Source organism: Stenella coeruleoalba (assembly GCF_951394435.1).
Source record: "Stenella coeruleoalba genome assembly, chromosome: 11".
Lineage (NCBI taxonomy): Eukaryota > Metazoa > Chordata > Mammalia > Artiodactyla > Delphinidae > Stenella > Stenella coeruleoalba.
The window spans coordinates 15,552,349-15,579,249 of NC_137157.1; the positions used below are offsets into that span (position 1 = coordinate 15,552,349).

Here is a 26,901-nt window from a genome sequence, read left to right on the forward strand (position 1 = left end):
GCGGCGGTCCTGCGGACCGAGCAGTAACGACTGCGGCTTCCAGAAGTCCCCGCGAGTAACGGTCGGTCCGAATTCTGAGTCTTCGCTCTAGAGAAGATGAGACGGTCGCCAGTTTCTCCGGCTCTTCGTCCGGGGCCTCGACATTCCCTTACCTGCTTCCCCTCAGGGGAGTGACGAGCTAGGCCTGCTCTCCGCCCTTCTCTTCGGGGCTCTCTACGAGCCTCTGTATACTGTCCAGGTGACAGGGGTGACAGGAGAGACAGTGCTCACTTATTGTTGTTGAGAGACATTACTCATTTATTATTGTTGTTGTTACCATTATTATTATTTGAAATCTCCTCTGCCCTAGAATTGAGCTTCTTGAGAGTAAGAACTACGGTTCGTCGTCGTCACCCACCGCTTACCGCAGTGCTGAGGGTTCGCCAGGCGCTAGCAGTTTGCTGAAGAGAGTGGGTGTTTATAGTGAAAAGAGAAGTGAGTTGGAAATTAGAAAACCTGGCTTCGCGCGCCTCCCTCGCCATCTGCCGCCTGGCGCGGCGCCTCTTGAGGTCTCCCCGGCTAGGCCGAGGCTCTGCTCGCCGTTCTGGAAGGTGTTGAGAAGAGTGTAGCGGTAAGAGGATAGTGTCTGGACCTAAACCCCTTGTGAGGTGAGGCATCTGTTAACTTTTCTCTGCCTCTCTTTGCACACCTATAAAACGAAGATGACAGGAAGTCCATCATAGGTTTTTCGAGAGAATCAAAGGAGATGGTGGGTGTGAAAGGGGTCTGTAAACAATTCCTGTGTAGGTGTGAGATCTTCCTTCACAGTTCGGTTAGCAAGACAAAACATACCCTCATGTGTGTAAATAACCTTACAAAGTGTTTCTTCGAATGCAGAATAATCAGGGAGGGGCAACTGAAGGATATGTATTGACAAGACCCAGAAAAGGACATGTTAACCAAGGAAAGAGCTGCCTTTGAGCCAGGTCTTAAATAGAGTGGACCAAATATAGTCTGTGGTTCCAGCCCAATGACCGATTTTTCAAAGCAGCGGCTTAAATCCACTTAGACCATTGTTCTGAGACTGTCAAGATATTTCAGTTTTCCAGACCTTAAAGGAGAAATGAAATAATCTTGTTACTCTATGATTTGGATGGTTAGCAGGATCTATGGTTTGTTGTGTTTACCCAGCATGTGAAGAGGTGCGAAGCAACTCTATTTTCTTGTTATCACAGAAACCACTTAATATGTGACCTTTCCAGCATTAATGCTAGGCAGACTTTACTGGCACCATTACCTGGACTATTTTTGGTTTTCTTTTTTCTGCCCCAATCCTTCTTAATCTTTTCTGTGATATAATAATGATAACTAAGACTTATTTAACGTTAAGTTTCTAACATGTACTCCAATAATCCAATGAGGCAAGTACTATTATTATCCCCATATTCATATAAGAAAACTGAGGCATAGAGAAGTTAGATAATTTACTCAAGGGCCCACAGCTAGTGGAAGGCAGACCCTGGAATCAAACAATTTTTTCTGACTCTGGGGCCTTAACCACTATATTCTGAGAAAGAGAAAAGCAGTCCCTGACATCGAGTAGCTGGAATGGTGCTATCAGCTAGGTCTTTCTGTTGCTAGGAGCTGGCCTGGCACAGCTAGGCTTTGGTATCTTCTGTTGAATATAAACTGTTTCAGAGAACATCAGCATCAGAAAAGGCCATTTCATGATTGTGATGGATCAGGACAAAAATAAGACTACTCCATAATCATATCTGAACACAGACAAAAACATGAACCTTATCTAAGCCAACAAATGAAATACACAGACTGAAAATATCAGACTATATGAGGGGCTGTTACTTCTTTACTAATTACAGCTTTATCCTCATTCTAGTCTTCCCTTTTTCTATATAATATTTATTAAGGGGGACTTCCTTGGTGGCATAGGGGTTAAGAATCCGCCTGCCAATGCAGGGGACATGGGTTCGAGCCCTGGTCTGGGAAGATCCCACATGCTGTGGCACAGCTAAGCCCATGCACCATAACTATTGAGCCTGCACTCTAGAGCCCACAAGCCACAACTACTGAAGCCTGCGTGCCTAGAGCCCGAGCTTCACAACAAGAGAAGCCACTGCAATGAGAAGACCGCACACCGCAAGGAAGAGTAGCCCTGCTTGCCGCAACTAGTGACAGCCCGTGTGCAGCAACGAAGACCCAATGCAGCCAAAAAAAAAAAAAAAACTCAAAGATTTATTAAGGTACCCAATTATAGAATTACCCCTGCTTCCTGACAGCATCCAATTTAGAGCAAATCACCCAACAAACCCAAATCTTAATGTAAGTCCTTTCTAACACCCTCATATTGAGATGCGTCATGGTTCCCCATAGTGTGTGTTCTCCCTTGCTGCAGTGAGTAGTAAGCTTAGCTTGTTCAGCCACCGGTGTGTTCCTGGTGTTTGGCTAGAGAGCATTGATAATTCTTTCTGGACTGTCTTATACCACACATGTATATGGAGTGGAAAGCATACTGCTTAGCCATTTCTCGCCACAGAAATTGGGAACTGCCCTCCCATCTCCATCCATTTGATTTTCACACCAAAGCTAGAGGGTTACCTTTCTTTTTGTAGATTCTACATAGATTCTCTGCTAAACAAAACCTTATCAAAAGATAGTGAAAAGAACCAAATGATGCTGGAATAGTTGCACATCATTTTGCAAGAAGAAAAAAGAACTTCAACCTGTTAACCCATACTGTGCACCATATGCAAAATAACTCAAAATAAATTATAAATTTAAATGTAAAATTATAAAATGTTTAGAAGAAAACTTGGAAAATTTTTGTCATCTCTGGTTAGGCAAAAAAATTTCTTAGCTACAACACCTAAAGCACAATCCATAAAAGAAAAAAAATTTAATTTATAAAAACTTCTGTTCTTTGGATGATAGTTAAGAAAATGAAGCAGCAGACTAGGAGAAAATATCTGCAAAACATATCTGATAAATGACTATATACAGACTATACGAAAAACTACAACTCGAAAAAAAAGGCAAGTAAACTAATTTTTTAAACATCGGCATAATTGAATGACCACGGGAAATGGTGCTCAGTGTCATTAGTCATGAGGGAAATGCATATCAAAACACAATGAAGTATCACTACGTAGTTAAAATAATTCCAAATGCTGTTGAGGATGTAGAGCAACTGGAATTCCCAGACATTACTGGTGGGAGTACAAAATGATAGAGACAGGAAGACAATTCGGCAGTTTCTTTTAATGTTAAATATACACTTGCCATAAGACCCAGCAATCCCACTCCTAGATATTTACCCAAGAGAAATAAAAACTTCACAAAAAACCTGGACACACATTTTCTAATAGCCAAAACCTGGAAACAATCTAAGTGCCCATTAATTGGTGAATGGATAACAAATTGTGGTACATATATACAGTGGAATCTACTCAGCAATAAAAGGAGCAAACTACTGATACAACAACATAAATGATCTCAGATGTATTATTCTAAGTGAAAGATGTAAACTCAAAAGTACATACTGATGCTTCCATTTATAGGACATTCTGGAAAAGCCAAAATTATAGAGGGGAAAAAAACAGATCAGTTGTTGCCTAGGCATTGGGAGGGGTTGACTGCAAAGGGGCTTGAGTGGGCTTTATGCGGGTGATGGAACTTTTCTATATCTTGAAGTGTGATGTGGATTATATAATGTGTGCATCTTTCAAAACTCATAGAACTGTACACTAAAAAGAGCAGTTTGGTTGTATGTAAATTATATTTCAGTAAGCCTGACTTTAAAAAGAAAAATGTTGAATGGGAAAAAAGTTGGGATGAGGCAGGGCCACCCAGTACCATGAATATGAAGACATTAACAGTAGCTCCCCAGATACTAAATTCTAAATCTAAAAAAAGAAAAGATAAATTATTAGTGGATAATCCACATCATGAAAGAATTTGTTCTTTCCTTTTTGTGCAGTAACAAAGTTCATAGAACATTGAAATTTTTTTTACAAATGAGGAACTCCTTGGTTTATAGTGGAGTAACTTAAAACTGAAGTTGAAAGTCACTGCTGGCTGATGGTCAATCACAGATGAATATAAAACATCTCTGATATCATCAGAACTGTGGGAAAATAAAACTGCATTTCAAAAACTCTTACAGTTTATCAGGAACATGTTTATTGCACAAATGAGGTTCCTGTACTATACTGTAGAGGTAAGGGCATTTGAGAGCAGAAAGTAACCAATAGTGGTAAATAGTGGTGAGCAATTAGGCAAAAACGTAAGAGCAAATAGAGCATCTTTAAACTCAGGTCATAATTACTTAAATTACCATGAAGTTGGACCCTTTAAGAGCATAAATGACTGCTCTGCTTTAGACCTTGGGAAAGGGAATGAGGATGAGAGGGAATAAACTAGAATGATTTAAAATGTGCAAATATATTTTGTAACCCCTATCACGTGATTTAGAGATCTAGCAGAGATACAGGTGGATTAATTTGAGATTAATTTCACAGTTCATGCTAATAATTCTACTATTGGAAGTCTATAATAATCTCTGCCACAGTAGACAAAGTTCTCTCTGGCTAGTAGAAACAGCCATCCTGGGCCTTACCCATCAGTTCTCAGAAGGCCTGTTGTTGATGGACTTTCTAATTTCCTGTTTCTCTAGTGGCAGTTGTGGCCACAGTCTTCATTCTGCTTAAGTGCCCCAGGCTCCTAAGAGACCCTTAGAGAAGACAGCATAGTACCTGGAAACCTTCCAGTTTCAATTAGAGAATTCAGTCTCACTCATAGTTCCCTGGGTGAGTACGAAACTTCATCAGACATGCCATAGAACTGTCTCTCTGCTTAAAGGGTCTCAGTGAGCCAGGTTGGTTTATCTACCAACTCTTCTAGCATCAGTAGCTACTGTTGTCTTTGTTTTCCTGAAGTTTCTTAAGGACTCTGCCAAGATAACTTTTTCCTGATGCAGTAAAACTTTGGGGTCAGGGATTGCATATCTAGGATGTCTTTGGGGTCAACTGGTTGCACTTTCATATTTTTCATATAGCCATCTTTAATTTGTATAATCCTAGTCAGGGACTCCATACCACCAGATTTCCCTAGCATCTCTTCCCCCTGCTCAGCCACAGTGAACTGTAAAAAACTGCATCTTATTTACCCCCCGTTTTTTAGTCATGAGTTCAAGTTCATCTTTGGCATTAGTTCTGTTTCCAGCTCTGCAATTCTCTCCAAGTCTCCTAACCTGGACCTGCAACAGAGAGTCTATAATTGTTGAAAGATTCTATCTTATCCTTTCTGTCAATTGCTAAGTTTGGTCTCCTTTTCTTCTTTCAGCCATTGAAAGTTTGTCTGACTCATCTCTCCCTATGACTTCGAATTTTCTCAAGCTGGGTGTAGTCTGCATTTTTCGCATTCCCTCCTCTAACCCCTCCATGGTCAGAAGAGACAGTGCAAGCTACAGTGTGTACACTGAAGGTGATGTTCTCTCTTCTCAATAGTTCCTAAAAGGAGGGATTTCAGTTATGAAAGGTAAAAACCAATTTTAATAAATATGGTTGGGTTGAAATAATTTGGGTGCTTTAATAGACTAATGCTGTATTGTGCTCTTAATAAGGAACCATTTTATAGTAGGGAATTGGTTTATAGAAAGGGATCATTTTATTGTAAGAAAGAGAAACCCATTTCAGCTAGAGTCGAAAAGGAGGTGGAATTGAGGGGATGACTGTAGATGTCTCACTGAAGGCAAGGGCACTAAGTGCAACGAGACCTCATGAGCATCTATAACCATGAACCGGTAGGCGTTCCATGATCAAGGAAACTAACCTCAGCTTTTCTCAGTCTCACTCCTAGCTTCTCTTTTGAGAATTCTCTCTCATTCCCACTGTCATTATCTTTCCATATCCTTTACCGTATCAGCTTCAAACCAGCTTTCCTGCTAGAATCATTGGGACCCAAGTCTGTATGCCTGGGAGAAATAAACCTAAGTAACCCAGTTTATATTTGGTTTTTACCCCTGGTCCTACTTTCTACAGTGGTAGAATACTAAATATCCTATAGCCTGATTCTACTACAGACCCTGCTCTTCCTATGGGCTATTTCGCTTTGTCTGGTTTTTCTTTCAATAGTCTCCCTCATTACTTGAGGGAACTGTAGCCTTTGTTTCTTGTAGGCAGGAGAATCTAAGCAAAACACTGAGCATTTCTTATATACTATTCATGTGTCTAGCACTAGAAGATAGGTGACATAAATCTTATCCTTTAAAGAGTTTACACTCTTAAGAAAGACATGCACATCAAGCATTTATATATCATTCAAGGATAATATATATTAAGTAAGTGCCAAAATGAGTGGTCAGAAAATGAGGACTGATTGAATGCAGAAAAGATAGGTATGGATATGGGCTGCAGAGAGCATCTGAGACAGGAAGGGAGGAGGAAGTTATCTTTTAAATAATTATTAAGTACCTACTTTTATAAGGTCTTGAGCTGGATACTTAGAGTAGAATGATTACTATTTTTCACCTATATCTAGTATAGGTGTTAGACCCATGGAGGGGACTAGTAAAAAACTTAAACTACTTCACCTTTTGGGGCAAAGCACCCAAAATGATAATATAGTTCACCAGGCATAAGTCTTTTCAATGGTAAAGAGTTAAATGGAGATTAGTGAAGATGGGCAAGGTAGAGCTTTAAAAAAAATACAAAGTAGAACCCAGAGTTGAACCATAGGGTCTTTATTGTCATCTGGAATAGTCGAATTGAAAGAACATGTATGTTTAGCATGAGATGGGAAACTTACTGTGTTAACATTTTTCATGTGACCCCAGAACACAATATGGTTTGCCTGGGATTTGTGTGAACTACACTAAGGGAACCTCTCAAGTGGCCTATGTTTGGAAACAGTTGCCCACCTATGATTTAGGCAATGCTGTATGTGTTCTAAGGGGTATGATCCCTCTTTTTTTAGGTGAAGAGAAAGCCTGAGGATACCTAGCATCGTAAATCAAGTCCTCTGTAACCAGGGTAGGTGGATTTCTCCTAACATGAAATGCTGATATCAAACAATGTGCAAAGGCAAATGAGTTCTAGGAGGGGAAAACCTGTTTTAGGGCAACTTTTAAAATCTGTCCTTTATACTAACATTGCATGTGAGGGAAAGAGCCACAGATATTTCACCATAGTGTAAAGGAGCCAACATTAATCACTTACTAGATCTAAAACTGTCCAGCTAAAATTTGTCATCAGTGACTGCTTGACCTACTTTCCTTCCCTGATTTGAGAGCACATTCTTACATGGGGTCTAATCATTTATTTGCCAAGAGATTAATTAGCTTTTCAGAGCCTCTGTGCTAGTTAATAGTCCCAAAATAGACCACTAGTCCCACTGCCCATTGCTTCTTAGGAGGACTGATTGTAGGAGTGACAGAATTTGAGCAAGATATGTCTGTCAGTGCCTCTATACTTGTGGAAGATGTGACTTGCAACCCTCCTGACTCAGTTGGTCTCTGTTGGGTCACCTTAATTTTGCCCCTCCCCCCTTCCCTCAAGATTCCTGGAGTCTTGAGTAGATTAAACCTGAGTTTCAAGGTGATGTGACTAGGCAATATGATATGGTGAATCAAAGTCCAGGTGCTATAACCAGACTGGGATTTTAATCATGACTGACTGCTTTGGTCAGGTTATTTGTCTGTGCTTCTTTTCCCTGATCTCTAAAATGTGGATTAATAATAGTCTTCATCTCCTAAAATTGTGGTGATCATCAAGTAACATAATGTATTAAACTGCTCACCCACAGAGTAAGTACTCGGTACATGGTAGCTGTTTGTATTGTGATAGCTCGTTGAAGGCACAACATCATCTCCCTTCAAGCTGTTGAGGCCTGTGAGTAAATTAGATCTTCTAGGGCTGTCAGAGATTCATAGGGCCTAAGGAATATGGATGTCTTGGATCACATAGTCAATTAATATAAAAGAATCTAAATTTTGCATACTATACTTAAATGTTTAAAACATATAGCACCCTATTTTCTGTAACTTGCCTTAATGCTCCCATTCCCTTTGATGGCAGGGGGAAAATCACAAATTTGCCAGTCATTAAATGTAACCTAGTCTCTTTCCATTATAAAGAGTCTTGTTAGAGTCAGTTCAGCCTCTTTAGGGATACTTAGTCTTTCAGGGTAGCCTTCCCCACCTTTCCCCTTCTCGAGAGACTATCCTCTTATTGTACAGGATCTCATGGCAGTGTAGAAGAGGAGGCTGCTCTGTGAATGGGTTCTTGGGCTCTCCACTGTGTCCTCACTGGTGTTTCAGGTTCCATCTGTATTTCATGTTTTAGTGCCTTTTCTTTCTGACTTACTAAACATTTGTGTCCCAGGGCTCAGGCTTCAGACATCTTAATGGAAAGTAACTCCCTAGATTGAGTAACTAAAGTTACTCATCTAATTTCAGTATTATGGCTTTAAATATTATGAAGGTACTGATTACTTCTAAATATATAACTAGTCCAGACCTCTCCCTTGAATTCCAGACTATATGTATAATCAGTTGTCTACTGGAAGTCTCCACTACAATGTATGACAGGCATACAAACTTGATTTCCAAAACCTAATTCCTGATGTTGCCCCTCAAACCTTGTCCTCCAGCAGTCTTCCCCCAACTTAGTTGATGACAACTGCATTTTCTAGTTACTCAGTTCAAAACCCTTGGAGTCATCTTGAGCTCCTACTTTTGCTTATGTCCCATATCCAATCTTCGGGGAAATCCAGTTACTTATACCTTCAAAGCATATTCTGAATCTAGTCATTTCTCACCATTTCCACTGCCTATAACTGTGATCCAGGCCTCCATCATTTCTCACCTGAATCATTGCAGTTGCCTCCTATCCAGTCTCCTTACTCTCACCCTACACCCTTACAGTCAGTTCTTAACAGAGTGGTCAGAGCGATCCTTCTAGAATTTAAATCAGGTTGTCAGCTCCTCTGCCCGCAGTATTCCAGTGGTTTCCCATTTTATTCAGAGTAAAAGCCAAAATGCTTTCACTTCCTACAAAGGCCTTAATTGGAACTATATTCCTTCTCCCTTGCCTGCACCTTGACTTCATCTTCTATACTTTCCCCCTTAAACACTCCATTCCAGCCAGATTGGCCCCCAGCTCTTCTTCAAACATGTCAGGTGTTATCCTTCTTCAGGGTCTTCATACTTGCTCTTCCCTCTCCTAGAATGCTTGGGATTTCTGGCTTGCCACTTCACTTCCTTCAGGTCTGCTCAGATGTACCTTTATTAGGGAGATCTTTTGGGACAAACCTGTTTGGTACTGCAAAATCTAGAAGTTGCCTTCCTCTACCCTCCTTAGGAATCTATAGCTAATAGATTTTTTCAGAAAATCAAATACAATTTAAAAAAATCCTCACAGTGAAGCTGTAAGAAAATGATGGAAAGGGGCAACAAAATGTCCCTGAGGACAAAGAAATTCAACAGAAAAATGTTGACGTAAAGAAAAAGAAAATGGGGGCTTCCCTGGTGGCGCAGTGGTTGAGAGTCCGCCTGCAGATGCAGGGGACACGGGTTCGTGCCACGGTCCGGGAAGATCCCACATGCCGTGGAGCGGCTGGGCCCGTGAGCCATGGCCGCTGAGCCTGCGCGTCCGGAGCCTGTGCTCCACAACGGGAGAGGCCACAACAGTGAGAGGCCCATGTACCGCAAAAAAAAAAAAAAAGAAAAAAAAGAAAATGAAAATGATTAGATTATCCAGCATCCCAACATGAACTTTGAAACTTAACGTTTCAATTGAATCTAAGAAGGAAAATCACACAGCAGAAGTAAAAGACCTCAGGAAAGAAATGGCCAGGTAATAGAAGGTGACAGCTAGATGATGGAAGGGGGTGAAGCATAAAACAGTAGATGGCAAAGGAAAAACAAGGAAAAAACAAAGCCACTTCAAAAAATAAAGATTAAATTATAAAAAGCACAAGGAAAACTAAACATAACCAAAAAGCAGTTAGGGACAGAGTGGTTAGTAATGAGAAAAAAGAATATCCAAATATCAAAAAAGGATTATAGAGAAAATAATAGAAGATAGGCAAAATATTTAACTGAAGTCCCCTACAGAGAAAAGCAAAACAATGGAACATACAAATATTTACAAGCAAAATTTTTAAAAATATTATTCCTGAAAAGAACATTTAAAATTCTACATTTTGACTGGTATGTCATAATCTAGGGGAAAATTTGCTCAATAATGGCCAACATAATATTCTCCTAAAATCATTGGATTGTAGATAAAGACTATAACTTCTAGGAGAAAATTCTCATGACCTTGGGTTAGACAAAGTGCTCTTAATTACAACACCAAAATCACATTCCAGAAAAGATAAAACTAGACTTAATCAAAATTTAAAACTTTTGTACTTCATTAAACACCATTAAGAAAATGAAAAGGTACAATAGCCAAGACACGGAAACAACCTAAATGTCTATCAACAGATGAATGGTTAAAGCAGATGTGGTACATATATAAAATGGAATACTACCCAGCCATAAAAAAGAACGAAATAATGCCATTTGCAGCAACATGGATGCAACTAGAGATTATCATACTAAGTGAAGTAAGTCAGAAAGAGAAAGACAAATACCATATGATATCACTTATATGTGGAATCTAAAATATGACACAAACAAACCTATCTATGAAACATAGAGACATAGAGAATAGACTGGTGGTTGCCAAGGGGGTGGGGGTGGGAGGGGGTTGGATTGGGAGTTTGGGATTAGCAGATGCAAACTGCTATATATAGAATGGTTAAACAAGGTCCTACTGTATAGCACAGGGAACTATATTCAATATTGTGTGATAAACCATAATGGAAAAGAATATGAAAAAGAATGTATATTTATTATAACTGATTCATTTTGCTGTACAGCAGTAATTAACACAACATAGTAATTCAACACTACTTCAATAAAAAAGAAATTAAAAAAAAGAAAATGAAAAGACAAGCCCCAGAAAAAATATTTGCAAATTATATATCTGATAATGGACTTGTATCCAGAATACAGAAAGAGCTCAATAAGAAGACAACCCAATTTTAAAATGAGCAAAATATATATATATATATATATATATATTTTTTTTTTTTTTTTTTTTTTTTTTTTTTTTGCGGTACGCGGGCCTCTCACTGTTGTGGCTTCTCCCATTGCGGAGCACAGGCTCCAGATGCGCAGGCTCAGCGGCCATGGCTCACAGGCCCAGCCGCTGCGTAGCATGTGGGATCTTCCCGGACCGGGGCACGAACCCGTGTCCCCTGCATCAGCAGGCGGACTCTCAACCACTGCGCCACCAGGGAAGCCCCTAAAATGAGCAAAATATTTTAATAAACATTTCACCATAAAAGATATATGAATGACTAATAGGCACATGAAAAGTTTCCCCAAATCATTAGTCATTAGGGAAATGAAATCAATACCGCAGTGAGATACTACTTCACACCCACTAAAATGGCTATAATCAAAATGTAGGCTGTAAAAAGTGTTGGTGAAGATATGGAGAAACTCAGACCCTGAGACATTGCTGGTGGGAGTGTAAAATGTACAACCACTTCAGAAAACAGTTTGGTGGTTTCTTAAAAAGATAAACTTACCATATGACCTAGCAATCCTACTCTTACGTATCTGCTAAAGAGAAATGAAGGCGTATATATCTACACAGAGACGTGTATACAAGTATTCATAGCAACATTATTCATAATAGCCCAAATGTAGAAACAATCACAATGTCCATCAACTGATGAATAGATAAAATATAGTACAGTCAATTCTCATTATTCATGGATTCCACATTTGCAAATTTGCCTACTTTCTAAAACTTACTTGTAACCCCAAATCAAGACAGTGATTTCCTGGTCATTCTCAGACATACACATGTGCAGAGAGGCAGAAAATTTGAGTCACCCAACAAACGTTCCCATCTGAGGTCAAACAGAGTGACACTCTGCCTTCTTATTTCAGCACTTTTGCTGTACACAAGTGTTTATTTTGCGGTCTATTTAGTGGCATCTTTTTCACATTTTTGGGCTTTTTGTTGGTGATTTTGTTTAAAATAGCATCCAAGCATAGGGCTGACCTGCCGTCTACTGTTCCTAAACACAGAAAATACATGTGTTAGATAAGCTTCATTCAGGCACAAATTATAGTGCTGTTTGCTATGAGTTCAGTGTTAATGAATTAACAATATATATTAAATAAGGCATCTTTAAACAGAAACACACACAAAACAAGGTTATGTATTGATTAGTTGATGAAAATGACATTTTGCAGGAACCTAACCCTGTATTTCCTCTAGGGGCAATAATTCAGGATTCACTAATTCAGTGTTTGAAGCAACTTTATAGAACATAACTACCAGGAATAATGAGAATAGGTTATATATCCTTACAATGGAGTACTGTTCAGCAGTAAAAAGGAACAGACTGCTTATACATGGTACAGAATACATGAACATCAAAAACATTATGCTGTTTATGTAGGAGAAATAAGAGATTGAGACCCAAAGAAACATGCCAGTTCATAAATATAAAATTAGATAAATTTATTATTGAGCAAAAAAAATACCAGAGTGTATGCAAATTACTCAAAAGTGGCCATAAAGCTATAGTGGATTTTCAGTTCTGGAATTAAAGGTACAGTTATTACACATCATCCGATTTTTAATAAACAGAAGCAGTTACATAGAGCTTACTCTGATATCATCTTTTTCATAATTCTTTATCAGGCTTACTCTGATGTCCTGATTTTCATAATTTATCAGCCTTACTCCAATATTTTGTTCCTCATAACTCTTTATCAGTACCTCCTGTTTGCCTCTGCATCTAGGACATATGATTAGTGACATGCTTTGGCATTGTTCAGTAATGTTTTCCACCTGTGAAAGAAGCCAGATGCAAAAGACTGTGTACTATATGATTGCATTTATGTGAAATTTCCAGAAAAGGCAAATTTTTTTTTTTTTTTTTTTTTTTTTTTTTTTTTTGCGGTATGCGGGCCTCTCACTGTTGTGGCCTCTCCTGTTGCGGAGCCCAGGCTCCGGACACGCAGGCTCAGCGGCCATGGCTCACGGGCCCAGCCACTCTGCGGCATGTGGGATCTTCCCGGACCAGGGCACGAACCCGTGTCCCCTGCATCGGCAGGCAGACTCTCAACCACTGTGCCACCAGGGAAGCCCAGAAAATGCAAATATTTTAAAATTGATTGATATATAGCATTGTATTAACTTTAGATGTACAGCATAATGATTTGATATATGTATATAATATTGCAAAATGATTACCACAATAAGTTTAGTTAACATCATCACACATGAGTTACATGTTTTTTCTCGTGATGAGAACTTTTAAGATCTACTCTTAGCAGCTTTCCAATGTACAATACAGTACTGTTAAATACAGTCACCATACTGTATATTACATTCTCAGGACTTATTTATCTTATAACTGGAAATTTGTACCTTTGACTACCTTCACCCATTTCACCTACCTCTCCCACCCCACCTCTGGCAAAAAACAATCTATTCTCAATATCTATGAGTTCAGTTTTTTTTTTTAAGATTCCACATATAGGTGAAATCATACAATATTTGTCTTTCCCTATCTGGCTTATTTCACTAAGCAGAATGCCCTTAAGGTCCATCCATGCTGTTGCAAATAGTAGGATTTCCTTTTTTATGGCTGAATAGTATTCCATTTTGTATATATACCACATTTTCTTTATCCTTCATCCATTGATGGACACTTAGGTTGTTTCCATGTCTTGGGTATTATAAGTAATGCTGCACTGAACATGGGAGTGCAGATATGTTTTCAAATTAGTATTTTCTATTTTTTGAATATGTACCCAGGAGTGGAATTGCTGGATCATATGGTAACTCTATTTTTAGTTTTTTGAGAAACCTCAATGCTGTTTCCCTTGGTAGTTGCAACAATTTACATTCCCCCCAAGAGTGTACAAGGGTTCCTTTTTCTCCCATCCTCGCCAGCATTTGTTATTTGTGTTCTTTTTGATGATAGCCATTCTAACAGGTGTAAGGTAATATCTCATTGTGGTTCTTTTTTTTTTTTTTGCGGTACGCGGGCCTCTCACTGTTGCGGCCTCTCCGTCGCGGAGCACATGGCTCACGGGTGCAGCCGCTCCGCGGCATGTGGGATCCTCCCAGACCGGGGCATGAACCCGTGTCCCCTGCATCGGCAGGCGGACCCTCAACCACTGCGCCACCAGGGAAGCCCTCATTGTGGTTTTGATTTGCATTTCCGTGATCATTAATGAGCACCTTTTCATGTACTTGTTGGCCATTTGTTTGTCTTCTTCAGAAAAATGTCTGTTCAGGTCCTCTGTCTATTTTTTTTTGGCTGCACCTCGCAGCTTGGCGAATCTTAGTTCCCTGATCAGGGATTGAACCTGTTCCCTTGGCAGTGAAAGCGCAGAGTCCTAACCACTGGACTGCCAGAGAATTCCCTCTCTGCCAGTTTTTTAATTGGATTTTTTGTTTCTTTTTCTATTGAGTTATATGTATTCTTTAAATATTTTGGATATTAACCTGTCATCAGGTATATGATTTGCAATTATTTTCTCCCCTTCAGTAGGCTGCCTTTTCATTTCGTGGATCTTTTCTTTTGCTCTGCAGAAGCTTTTTAGTTTGATGTTGTCCCACTTGTTCATTTTTGCTTTTGTTGTCTTTGCTTTTGGTGTCAAGTCCAAAAAATCATCACCATCATCATCTTTTTTTGTAATAGAAAAGACTGGAAGCAATCCAAATACCCAGCAATAGGAGACTAGTTGAATAAACTTTGGTACATCTACACAATGGAATCATAGGTACCTGAGAAAAGGAATGAAGATGATCTCAGTATACTAGTATGGAGAGATTTCTAGAATAGGTCATTAAGTGAAAAATGCAAGGTAGAGAAAAGTGTGCACTTTAATATATGACTGTTTAAGAGAGAAATACAATTAAACATTTACCAAAGACTGCTAGTGTCCTGTCAGAAAGACTCAGGAGGCAGACTGAAGAGGCTTGCAGTGACCAAAGGTGAGACAATTTGAGCATCAATAAAATGACAACTGCAGTGGAGTAGAACACGTCAAATACCATTAAATCTGTGAGGTTATCATGTTATTCAAACCAAAAAACTCATAGTTGTTTTTGGAGGTTGCTAGTGAGCCAACTAATCTTCTTGAAAATTAGTAAATAAGGAGAAAAAAATCAAGCATTTAACCTGCGTTTGTTATATGAGCAACCAAATAGTTGATGAAGGAAAGCTTTTCTTTATCCTGGCTAAGAAAGGAAGGATTGATAGAAATTAGAATATCACCATTCTGCAAGCCATTAATAAAATAATGGGTCTACCAATGTTGATCATTAATGGCCAGTAACATTACAAAAAAAAAGACAACAAGCATTAAATGCCTGCTGATGGAAGTATACACCTGCACCTGTGAAGGAGGATTGTTGCCACATAATCAAACCTGAATCTGATCAAACCTCCAGTTCTTGCCAGATGTTTTCAAGAACAGGAACATAGAAACATGTTAAACAAAAGCACATGGATGAGATCAACAAATCCAGACTTTGAGAAGTTGTACAGGGAAAATGACCCATTTTGTCAATTTATTGCAAGGGAAAAAAGAAACTGAGTCATATCAACCAAATGAAGTTATGGACCTTGTTTGGGTCCCATTTTAAACAAGCCACTGTTTAAAAAATTATAAGACCCTAAGGGGAATTTGAACACTGACTGGATATCTAATAATATTAAGGAGTTACTAATTTTTAAGTTGTGATAGTGATATTGTGGCTGTGTTTTTAAAAGCCCTTAATCATTTCACAATACATATATGTATCAAATTGTCACATTGTACACTTTAAGCTTGCACGATGTCATATGATAATTATATCTCAAGCTGGAAAAAAGAGTCCTTATAACTTATTACCTCCTATAATTTTTATGAATTAAATAATGTATATAATGTCTGGGATTTACCTAAAAGTAATCTGTGGGTAGGGGCGTCCTGGGGGTGTAGATGATACTAGACTGACCATTAGTTGATAATCATTAAAGCTGGATGATGTGTACATGAGGGAATGTGTTCTATTCCTTCCACTTCTGTGTATGTTTGAGATATTTTATAACCATTTTTTTAATTTAGAAAGAATTGGAAGTCAATTTAAAGTGATTCTCAATGGAAAAGATAGGACAATTTGAACATCAAAAAGATTAAAACTGTTCATATGTTCATTTAACCTGATTCTAATAAAAATATCCACCATTTTTTAAAGTCTAGGCAAATTGAATCTGAAGTTAATACGAAAAAATACAGAAAAGTTACCAAGAAAACTCTGAAAAAGAAAACAATGAGAGGAAACTGGTCCTATCAAATATTAAACATGCTATGAAGCATCAGAAACCAAGGAAAGAAAGAGTTATAGGAGTGTGGGAGAAAGAAGCAGATAACAGTAGTAAATGCTACAGAAATAGCAAAAATGACAATTGTCAGCTTCCTTTGCACACTGGTAGCTTAAAACAAAGCAAAACAAAACCCGAGACCCAGGTACTGCCCAAGGCTGCTTAAATCTGAATTTCTGAGGCTAAGGGCCAAATCTCTGGTGATTTTAACATACAGTTAGGATAGGGAACCAGTTGTGCAATTGTTAAGCAGACCTTTTTCTGTCACCCAGGAATTGACAGTAGGACCTCAGCTGAAAACTATAGACTCTAGCTCTCCCCTGACAGAGGCCCCCCAAGTTGGGGCTAGACCTCTAGATCCCTTCAGTGGTAGGAGTGGAAATGCAATGGTTGTGGGGAGATGCTTTCCTCGTCCTAAAACCAAGAGAGGGATAGTCTCAAAAACCATTTGTAAATATCGAGGTGCCTGCAGTAAGAGAAGAATAAAATCTTATTCCCACTCTTTCACCTGCTTAGGGAAGGCTTTACCGATCCTTCCCTGGGCCTACCTGACAGTGGGAAGAGAATGGAGAGGGCAGGTTTTCCCCTCCATGAAACAAAGAATTACTTGGAAGTTTAGTTGCTGGGGTAGGGGGAAGAGGTCCGTGAATTGTCCACACCTTTCCAAGCATCACTTCCTCAAGGAAGCCTTTTGTGTTCCCCCCAGTGTCGACTAGCTTCCCTTGTCACCTGTTCTCCTGGAACAATTTTCCTCTGGAGTATTTATCTCTTTATGATTATTTGTATGTTTCTTCTAGACTGTTAGCTTCACAAGGGTGGTGATCATGTCGTTTTTGTTTCTGTTTTTGTTTTTTAACCTCATCCATTGTATCTCTACGTGGCACAAAGTAAGCATTTGCTAAATTTAATTGAATAAATGAATGAATTCTAAAAGGAAAGGAAATCTATTGTTTTGACAAAAGTTATATATAAAAGTACAAATATGTACACAATACAAGCACTAAAAATACTTGACAGATATGCACAAAATGTTACATTGATTTTGTTTTAGTTGTAGGATCTCAAGTTATTTTTATTGCCTTTGTAATTAAAATTTCTACAAAGACGTTAAGTACTTTTCTAATCAGAACGGAAATTAAGCAAAGAATACACCAGCTGCGGGCCTATGTTAATGTTAATGTTTAGGCCCTGGAGCCAGAAAGGACTGGACTTGAGTTCTGCCTCTGCTACTTACCACCCATGTGACCTGGAGCAGGTTATTACCTCAATGACTATCAGTTTCCTCATCTGTGAAGTGGGGATCATCAAAGAACATTGGCTTAAGGTGGATGTGAGGATTTAAGTTGGAGAACACATGCAGCACTTGGTAATAAATGCTTAAGAGTTGACTGTTATTATTACTTTGGAAGAAAAGACCTCTTTCCCTTGGCACTATAATGAGTTTCTACTGTAAATATGTGTGTAAATCCATTAGGTTATAGTTAATAATATTTTAATACTTAACTTCAGCTTTGTTTAAAATTTAAAATAATTTAATGCATCACCAACAGGTGGCAGCATATCATGGTTTCTTCACAATATTGGGCCTGCCTTGGTGTACCTTGCTGGACAACTTTCCTTGTTAGAATCTGTTTTAAAAGGAAGAGACTGTTGAGTTTATCTCATTGGACTCCTTCAATTTACATATATGGAAACCTGGAGATGAAGTAAAAACAAAGAGCACCACCTATTCATTTGCCAAAAAGGGTGGGTTTGGGGGGAGAGATGGTGAGAACAGTCTCTGTGTGTACTTCACACTGAATTTGGGCTATTTCCACAGTATTCCTTTTAGCTAGTCAAATAATCTTAGAATATATGGCAGAAAATATTTTTTTCTGTTCTCAAATGGAAATATGAATTTGGGGAGTAAAGAATATGTTTCTTAGTCATGCAAAATAAATGGTTGATGAGCCTCAAAATATGGAGATTCCCCTATCCCACCTCCTTTAAAAAATATTTTCCAATTGACAGAGGCATTGCCCTTTGTTAATCAATGGACCTTCACAATAAGGGGGAATGGTTATCATTTCTATTTTACAGACTAGGAAATGGAGGCTCAGAGAAAAAAATGCCCTCATAGGCAGAAGACATGAATTCAAATCCAGCTCATTCATTCATTCATTGAAAAGAAGCATTTATTAAGCTCCTGGTTTGTGCCAGTACTTTGCTAGCTTCTGGAGGTGCATAAGCTAACAAGGAATACACCTCCAAAAGGTCTTGGTCTCTGTCCTTATAGGACTAGAGTGTCTGAACTTCAGGACACCAAATTTCTGCCTTTTTCCACCACACACACATCTGCACATCGCCCTGCACACATAGTTGACACCAAACAAGCAAATACTTGTTAACATTGAGCAGCCTGTTCACGCCCCCCAAAGACCCTTGAGGCCAGTGAATTGCAGTGAGGGTTTTACCATTAGTCAAACATTACAGGCTCAAAACTATTTTTTAAAAAAATTGTATTCAATTTACTTAAACTAAAAAAAAAAAAACCCCAAAACAGTTCACTCATTTCTCCCACCCCCCACTCCCCACCTCTGGCCACCACCCCCCACCAGTCTATTCTCTGTATCCATAAGCTTGGTTTTTGGTGGGGCTTCTTGATTTGTCTTTTTGTTTTTAGACTCTACATATAAGAGAGATTATATGGTGTTTGTCTGTCTCTGTCTGACTTATTTCATTTAGCATAAGATCCTTGAGGTCCATCCGTATTATCATAGATGGCAAGATTTCATTCTTTTTTATGAATATATTTATACATATATATGTGTATATATATATTTACAAGTTATTTATCCGTTCATTCATCAATGGACACTTTGGTTGTTTCCACATATTGACTGCTGTAAATAAAGCTTCAGTGAACATGGGAGTGCGTATATCTTTTCGAATTAGTATTTTCATATTCTTCAGGTAAATACCTAGAAGTGGATTGTATGCTAGTTCTGTTTTAAATTTTTTTTTTTTTTTTTTTTTTGTGGTACGCGGGCCTCTGACTGTTGTGGCCTCTCCCGTTGCGGAGCACAGGCTCTGGACGCGCAGGCTCAGCAGCCATGGCTCATGGGCCCAGCCGCTCTGCAGCATGTGGGATCTTCCCGGACCAGGGCACGAACCCGTGTCCCCTGCATCTGCAGGTGGACTCTCAACCACTGTGCCACCAGGGAAGCCCTGTTTTTAATTTTTTGAGAAAACTTCATACTGTATTCCATGGTGGTTGTACCAATTTACATTCCCACCAACAGTGCACAAGGGTTCCCTTTTCTCGACATCCTTGCCAACACTTGTTAGTTCTTGTGTTTTTGATCATAGCTGTTCTAACAGGTGTGAGGTGATATCTCATTGTGGTTTTGATTTACATTTCCCTAATGATTAATAATGTTGAGTATCTTTCATGTACCTGTGGCCATCTGTATGTCATCTTTGGAAAAATGTCTATTCATACTTCTGCCCATTTTATAATCAGATTGCTTGGGTTTTTTTTTTTTCTCTATTAAGTTGTATGAGTTCTTTATATTTTGGATATTAGCCCCTTAGCATATATATGATTTGCAATTATTTTCTCCCATTCAGTAGGCTGCCTTTTCATTTTGTGGATCTTTTCTTTTGTTGTGCAGAAGCCTTTTACTTTGATGTAGTCCCACTTGTTTATTTTCGCTTTTGTTTTCTTTGCTTTCGGTGTCAGATTCAAAAAATTATTGCCAAGACCTATGTCAAGGAGTTTACTGCCTGTGTTTTCTTCTAGGAGTTTTATGGTTTCAGGTCTTACATTTAAGTCTTTAAGCCATTTTGAGTTAATTTTTTGTGCACAGTGTAAGATAGTGATTCGGTTTTATTCTTCTGCATGTGGCTGTCCAGTTTTCCTAACACATTTATTGAAGAGACTCTCCTTTCTCCATTATATATTCTTAGCTCCTTTGTTGTAAATTAATTTACCATATATGCTTGGGTTTTTTAATCTATGTGTCTCTTCTTATGCCAATACCATACTGTTTTAATTACTACAGCTTTGTTATATAGTTTGAAATCAGGGAACATGATGCCTCCAGCTTTGTTCCTTCTCAAGATTGCTTTGGTTATTTGGGGTCTTTCATGGTTCCATACAAATTTTAGGATTGTTTGTTCTATTTCTGTGAAAAATACCATTGGAATTTTGATAAGAATTGCATTGAATCTGTAGATTGGGTAGTGTGGACATTTTAACAATATTAATTATTCCAGTCCATGAGCATGGAGTCTTTCCACCTATTTATGTCTTCTCAGTTTCTTTCATTAAGGTGGTGTTGTTTGCAATATACAGGTCTTTCACCTCCTTGGTTAAATTTATTCCTAGGTTTCTTACTCTTTATGATGCAATTGTAAATGGGATTACTTTCTTAATTCCTCTTTCTGATAGTTTCTTATTAGTGTAAAGAAAAACAACTGATTTTTGTGTATTGATTTTATATACTGCAACTTTACTGAATAAATTTATTAGTTCTAACAGTTTTTTGATGGAGAACTATTTTTTTTAATATCTAATGATTTATTTATATATAATCTCTGCTGCTCCAGAAAGCACTTAGGGACTGCAGGATATCTGTATATCCAACGAAGTCTTTGCATGTTTTTTTGTGTGTGTTTATTTATTTATTTATGGCTGAGTTGGGTCTTTGTTGCTGTGCATTGGGATTTCTCTAGTTGCGGTGAGCGGGGGCTACTCTTCGTTGTGGTGCACAGGCTTCTCATTGCGGTGGCTTCTCTTGTTGTGGAGCATGGACTCTAGGCGCGCAGGCTTCAGTAGTTGTGGTGCTCGGGCTCAATAGTTGTGGCTCACAGCTCTAGAGCTCAGGCTCAGTAGTTGTGGCACACAGGCTTAGTTGCTCCGCGGCATGTGGGATCTTCCCAGACCAGGACTTGAACCCGTGTCCCCTGCATTGGCAGGTGGATTCTTAACAACTACGCCACCTGGGAAGTCCCATTTGCGTGTTGAATAATGGCCCCAGACTTCTTTTTAAATGTGCAGGAAAAGCTGGACCCACACGGTCCCAGTCGGACTGCTAGATGGCAGTAGAAGCACACGCTGTCTTTAGACTCTGGTCAATAGATCTCACAGAGAGGAAGGGGCTTTCAGGGGTAGCTGGTTCATTCCGTGCCATTTTACAGGTAGGAAAGCTAAAGCCCCAGGGAAAGACACTGACCAAGGCTAGGTAGCCAAACAACCTAAATTGTATACAGATTGCTGAATTTTGTGATTTAATATTTGTAGGAAAAATTTCCTTATGGATTCATTTGAAAACTATTTAAAATATCTGGTGTAAAAAAATTTTTTTTAAGTAGCAGTACAAACAAATAGAAATGAGATTAAAAGTAAGTCTTCCTCCCACCTGAACCCCATATTCCCACAGGTGTCTTCCCCAGAAACCCTGCTGCTGGCAAGTTCATGAACAACTATCCAGAGATACATTTAATTACACACACACACACACACACACACACACACACACACTTGGCTGTGGCACATTTGTAATATCCAGACTGTGTGTGTGTGTGATCAAATGGATATAATGTGTGCATGGAGTATAAAATAATATGAACAAAAGTGGGGAAGCTGTGGACCCCAGGAAAATGTCTCCTTCACCTTCTCAATCTTGCTGGAAAAAAAAAAAAGAAAAAGTTCATGAAGTGGTTTCTAAGCTCTGGAGTGGCTTTATTTTTACCATTTCTCTGTTGATTTAACAGATTAAAACTCTGCCAGAGACACCTATAGTATCGATCTTGGTAAATCCTGCCTTCTGAAGCTCTCCCTGATGTAATTAAATTACTGTAAATACAATTAGAAGGCCCCTCTAGGTGGTCTGTGTGACACCAGCCTTAAAGGAATTGTCTTGAGATATTTGAACCAAAGTAAAGAGCAAAGTGGCGGAATCCCCTTAATCTTTGAGGGTCAATCCTTTGAGGATTTGTGGCCATGAAATAACAGGCAATCGGTTTTAGACGTGGAAAGCAGCCCTTTCAGGAGATATTTTTCACAGCCCTCACTGGCCTTCAGGGTCAGTGTAGGGGCTCCAGCCCCTGTTGCCAGCTTCCTGACTCCCCCAAATCCCTCCACCAATGATTTGCAAACTCTGCATCCAATCTGGAAGAGGAAAGTCTGAATAGTTAGTACTTTGCATCCAACACCTTTTGCATAGTGTTGGAAGCTGTTGCTATGTGGTCCACGTGTGTTGCTCAACAAGCTTAAACTTTGCATAGCCCGTGCTAAACTAATTTGCGTCAATTTGTCTACATCATGCCAACAATCGTTCTGAGAGTCTTGAATAGAACATACAAGGCTGCTGATAAAGGCCCTCGGAGCAGATGCCGCCGGCCATTCTATGGGGCCTCACTGTGGCTAGTTCTTCACCATGGTTTCTTCATATCCTAGTGACAATGTTAGTTTTTCCACCCTGGGGTTAAAACTTTTTTTCCCTAAACAATGGACAGCACTATACAACTGGCACTCCAACTGACTTTTTTTTTTTTTTTTAAAGAAAGACATGGCTGTGGCTGAATTCTAGCCCTAATGTTTCCTAATCACTTTCTTTCCCCGAAGTTTCAGAGAAAGCAAGTGGAGTTAAGTTATTTAGAAAGGATTTGTGCAACTGTGACAAGGTGCTTTTATTGTTTGTCATTGTTTTGGACTAAAATTTCAAGCTAAAAACATCACTTGTAACTAAACTTGTATCACTGATACAAGACAGCCAAAGTACTTTGTGCTATATGAACTCTAGGAAATAATCTCACATTTAGGAGAAACTTAGATTTTTTTTCAAAGCCAGGTCTGGAAATGTATTGTTTTGGTTGGTTGGGGAAGGCACCAGAGACCCTGGGGGAGCTAATTGAATCTGTCTATGAAATCCACTCAGTCTGTGGTTTATTCACCTGTTTGTGGGTTTTGTCATTTTGTAATGCCTCTTCCCACATTAACCCATTTATTTAATGATCTAAAAACTACCCTGCAAAAACTAATAAATGTCTAAATGTTTGCAATTGTGTTGTGTCAATATGTCTAGATAGGAGTCACCAGTAAGAATTTATTAAATTCAGTAAGTTATTATTGAGTGCCTACTGTATGCCAGCCACCCTTCCAGGCACTTTGGATATAGAAGTGATATAGTCTTTGCTATTGCGGCATAAGAAACAGAAACTAAACAGACTAAATAACAGGCAGTGGGAATGCCAGTTAGTGGGGATTGTTAAGAAGAAAACAACACAAGAGGGAGGAGATATGGGGATATATGTATATGTATAGCTGACTCACTTTGTTATACAGCAGAAACTAACACACCATTGTAAAGCAATTATACTCCAATAAAGATGTTAAAAAAAAAAAACGAAAACTTAAGGGAAGAAGGTGGGCAAAGAGCTACTTTGGTTACAAAGGACAGAGAAGATATCACTGATGAGATGACGTTTGAACAGAAACTCGAGGGAAGGAACACATTTTGAGAATGTCAGTGGTCCTGGCAGAGGGAACAGTGGGAGCCAAAGTCCCCTAGGTGTGGAATGGCTTTGCATGTTCATGACCAGTGCAGCTGGAGAGCAGGGAACTAGGGTGCAAGAAGGCAGGAGATGAAGTCCCCAAGAGATGAGGATAAAGAGAAATGGCAAATGCTGTAGCATCATGGATATCTCCACTATTCAGTGTCACAGTGAGTCTAGATATCAGCAGACTGATCCCTGGTCTCTCAAGCTCTACTTGCAGACAACTGTAGAAAAAGGTGGGCTGGCTGACAGGATCTGGAGCTGATTATAGCTATTTCAATTTGAAAAAAATTAGATTTGAGCTGCTCACAATCATTAGTAATTGTTATGAACTGAATGTGTCCCCCATAAAATTCACATGTTGAAATCTTAATCTCCAGTGTGATGACATTAAGAGGTGAGGCCTTTTGAGAGGTAATTAGGTCATGAGGGTAGAACCCTCATGAATGGGATTAGTGCCCTTATAAAATGGACCTCAGAGAGCTTTCTGCTGTCTCCACCATAGGAGGACCCAATGAGAAAACAGTCATCTGCAACACAGAAGAGGGCCCTCACCAGAATCCCACCATGCTGTCATCCTGATCTCAGACTTCCAGCTCAGAACTGTGAGAAATAAATTTCTGTTGTTTACCAACCTATGGTATCCTGGTATAGCAACCCAAATAGGCTAAGACAATAGTTAAAATTTTCTTAAAGTTAGAGCAACAATGAGATATAACTTTTCTACCAGTGATCTGGCAAAAATTAGAAAGCTGAATAATGCCAAGTTTCAGTGGAGACAAGGGGACAGTGGAACCCTCCTGTACATCTCATGTGATGGTAGACAAGTACAGCCATTCTAAAGAACAATCTGGAATTATTTAGGCAAATTAAATATCTGAGATATCCTATGACGTAGCAGTGCTGTTCCTAGTATTCATACATTCCATAGAAATTCTACTGTGGAAAAAAGACGAGAGCCTAGGAATTTAAAAACAGGACTTTGTAAGAATTGCATTGCAGGGAGAAGGGAAGGAAGTGCTCACCAACCAGGACCTGGGGGGCACCACATCCTGGTTTCATATCACATCAACATTGTATACTTTCTTTTAACCATAAATACAGCTTGTGATCCCTCCAGGAATTGCCAGTGCAGATCTCATACATACTGGAGGGCTGGGCCACTCACCTTCCAGCAGCAAGGTTGACTACTACCCCTCCTCCCTGACTCCATCAGGGGTCAACCCACCTCCACAGCATGCGCAGGGCCAAGGCCAGGGTACAAATGGAGGCCTACATACTATGAATAAATCTTTAAAATTTATGAAGAAAACAGTCAAATATGTTCTATCCTCCTCCCTTGACAAATATTCCTTCATGACAACCTAGAAGGTAACATTTGAATTTAGAATTCTTGGATTCCCTGGAACACAGAGGAGCCAGCTCCCAGCCTGCAGCCTGCTCCTCTGCTCTTTCCACTCTGGACTAGCCTGCACCAGGAGGAGAGTTGAGTGCATATGTGAGGACATCCAACCTGCACGTCCAAACTCCAACCATACTCCCACTTCCCACTGAACAGCTGCTGAAGGGCTGCCCCTCAGGCCTAGCAGCACTATTGGTTTTTTTTCAGAAAGACATTGAGGAAGAGGATTTCACAGGCCCCATAGGTGAACTTGGGATACTCTGAGGTCCAGAGAGAGCATGTCTCCTTAACCCTGTGGACTCTTTGTCCCATGAAGTGTGATACAGCTAGAAAAGGATCAGAGTGGAGCCCTGTAAAATGAGGGGACCAGGGCATAGGCCCCACTTTCCTGGCTATGAAGGTAGTACTTTTAGAAAAGTAGGTGGGGCCAGGTTGTGATGATAGGGCCTTGAATGCCATGTTATGGAATGTAGACTTTATTTCTTGAGCAGTAGGGAACCATGATGGGTTTTTTATTTTTGCTTAATTTATTTTTGGCTGTGTTGGGTCTTCATTGCTGCGCGCGGGCTTTCTTTAGTTGCAACGAGCGGGGGCTACTCTTTGTTGCGGTGCACGGGCTTCTCATTGTGGTGGCTTCTCTTGTTGCAGAGCACAGGCTCTAGGCACTGTGGCTCGCGGGCTGTAGAGTGCAGGCCTAGAGTTGTGGTGCACAGGCTTAGTTGCTCCATGGCATGTGAGATCTTCCTGAACCAGGGGTCAAACCTGTGTCCCCTCCCTTGGCAGGCGGATTCTTAACCACTGAGCCACCAGGGAGGCCCAACCATGATGGTTTTAAAGTAGCGCTTTATGATAGTAAAACTAGACATAATAGTAGAACCATTTTGAGACAATTAAAAGTCAAACTGCCAAAATACTAAGATACCACTTACTAGCTATGGAGCCTTAGGTGATTCTCCTTAACTTCTCTGGGCTTCAGTTCCCCATCTGTAAAACAGGTGAATTGGACAAGATTAACAATGTCAAAAGTCCCTTCTGTCAGGACCTCAGTTTTTCTTATCTGTAAAACAAGTGGGTTGAAGCAGATCAGGGATTCTCAACATGGGCTCCACTGAGGGGTTATGCCCTTCCCCCACACCAGACTTTGTAAATCAGGATCTCATTTTTTTTTAATATGTATTTATTTGGTTGCACTGGGTCTTAGTTGCAGCAGGTGGGTTCCTTAGTTGCGGCTCGCTGGCTCCTTAGCTGCGGCACACAGGCTCCTTAGCTGCGGCATGTGAACTCCTAGTTGTGGCATGTGGAATCTAGTTCCCTGACCAGGGATCGAACCTGGGCCCCCTGCATTGGGAGCGTGGAGTCTTAACCACTGCACCACCAGGGAAGTCCCAGGATCTCATTTTTTAAAGTTCCTCCAGGTGACTGAGAACCCCTAGACCTGAAGATACTCTCCAAGGTCTCTCTTCCCTCTCCACCTGAATTTCTCCATGTGAAAAAGAGCACTTTGG

At 39.6% G+C, this 26,901-nt stretch overlaps 1 long non-coding RNA gene across 1 annotated transcript; it reads left to right on the top strand.

Annotated features, from left to right (window-relative positions):
* Nucleotides 1-3: 3 nt before the first annotated feature.
* Nucleotides 4-24,969, top strand: LOC307194943. The gene is made up of 4 exons (XR_013830673.1): nucleotides 4-610; nucleotides 5,338-5,532; nucleotides 6,970-7,025; nucleotides 24,500-24,969. It is a non-coding gene; the product is annotated as an uncharacterized lncRNA (long non-coding RNA).
* Nucleotides 24,970-26,901: the final 1,932 nt, after the last annotated feature.